Here is a 2,160-nt window from a genome sequence, read left to right as displayed (position 1 = left end):
TTTTTTGAAAGAAGAGAAGAGAGAAGCGCAGAGAGGTTGTTGATATAAAAGATTTCACTCTTTTTCGTTGCGTGATATTTGGAGGGGGTGGTACTTCCAGATAATGTGGAGATGAGTACGGGAAGGTTACCTCTTCGTGGGAGGTGGGAGGTGGTGGACCACCCACAACACATGTTATGTTTCGTTGCTACATATCCGTTGTTAAAGGTGGGTTTTTGTTGTAGTGCCACCGACCTCGGGCAGGATCCGAGGACATGTAGATGGCACCCGACTTTATGCGAGTTCCTTGTCGATGGTGGTGTAGAATGTGCTCCACCTTTGAGCTAGCTCCGCATTGGTAGCGACGTATAGATGGTGCCCCATCTTCACCGAAATCTGTGTTGACGGAGGTGAAAAGGGATCCCCGCCTAGCTGAGCTTTGTGTTGACGAAGGTAGACGGCGCCCCGCCTTGGGGTGCACCACGTCAACGAAGGTGTAGATGGCGCCCCGCCTTGGGAAAGCTCCGCGATGAAGGCAGTGTAGATGTCGCGCCACCTTGGGTGCGGGAGTTGCAAATGGCAACATGTCTGATGGAGATCCATGTTGACGGAGGTGTAGACGGTGCCCCGCCTTGGGGTCATTCCATGTCGGCGATGGTGATGTCGATGGGTCCCGCCTTGGGCAAGCCCCGCGTTGGTGGTGGGGTGGATGGCGCCCCACCTCGGGCGAGCTCCATATCAACAATGGTGTGGATGGAACCCCATCTTGGTTGTGCCTCGTATCACCTCGGGCGAGCCCCAGTTGGCACCTGCATTGACGACCCTTCGCCTGCAGAGGCCCGGGTGGCGCATGGTACTGAGTGGATGATGTAGCCTTGTCCGCCGTCACCTAGATTTGTGAGTTGTGACCGAGCTCCCCGCCTAGAACGGGACATAAGTCGTGGTTGAAGTGTTTGCCATGGAGGGTCCCATGGCCGCCATCGTTGAGTAGGTCGAGGCTTCCTCTCATCATCTTGATGTCTTCACCACCGGTTCCAACGTGGGGGCCTGTTAGGATGCCCCCGCTCCAAGTGGTGGGTTGGTGAAGACTGTCATCGAGGCGTTCGTGTTGAGGACAATGACTTGGGGAATGGCGCCTCATCATACCTGCAACCTGCATTGATGAAGTATTCGGCGCTTCTTGATAGTGGTGATGCCTAAGGATATTGTTCACATTTTCCTAGAGTTGGTGAAGATCCGTGCTTTGAATCCTGGCCACCTAGTGTTATTGACTTGCAGGAGAGGATAGAGAACCTATTGTCGTTGCGAAATGATCGTCCATCGACCGCCAGGTTGTGGAGGCATGCCTCCCATGCACCTCATCGATGTTGATGGAGACTATAGGGACTTGCACACCTATAGTTGCGTAGAGGATATAGGCTTTTGGACAAGCAAGTATTCACCATGAGCCTACGCATGTTGTGGGAGATGGCCTCCAAGCCTTCATGCATCTTGACCTCGGTGCACCATGGTGTGTTGGCGGCTCCGAGTGTGAAGCCGCGGTAGAGGCGTGAAGGGAAGCCGCACTTGCTCGCCTGTTGGTGGTATTATAGCGGAGGCATTGAGCTCCCTCCACATCTCCACGGATGTCCTCCCATGTTGACTCCTTCAATAGGGCGAGGCTTGAGCATAAGCTCAACGATGCACCTTCTTTGCCTTGGGTGTTGCCCGCCTTTGCACCTTCTTGGACTCGTAGTTTGAAACTAAGCAGATTCCGAGACTTGGTGCACGTAGACTTTGGCGCCAAGCTCGATGACGGTCATGGACGGTATTGATCCAAGTTGAATCACCACCGGCTCGAGTTGCTGCCATGGGAAAGTCCACCATCTTGAAACACACCTTGATCAGCGGAGCCCCCCGCCGATTCTTTATCATGCACCGTGCTATACAAACTGGGAGATGGATGAAGACGATTTCGATGACCACAACGAAGCAAAGATGGGAGGAAAACCAGGTCCCACCGGGCGTGCCAATTTGTTTGACACGAGAAAAATCTTAAAACGCTCGGGATGAAGGGAAGGGAAGGAGTATGGATTTCTCTCCTGCGCCGGGGAAAAAGAAAAAAAATGCGGGCGTGCCAGTGTACCGTAGTACACAAAGAAAAGTGATACAGGAAACAAGTATTTCATTTATCTCTTTGGA

The sequence above is a fragment of the Triticum dicoccoides genome, chromosome 2B (genome assembly GCF_002162155.2).
Source record: "Triticum dicoccoides isolate Atlit2015 ecotype Zavitan chromosome 2B, WEW_v2.0, whole genome shotgun sequence".
NCBI lineage: Eukaryota > Viridiplantae > Streptophyta > Magnoliopsida > Poales > Poaceae > Triticum > Triticum dicoccoides.
This window is presented reverse-complemented; position numbering follows the sequence as displayed.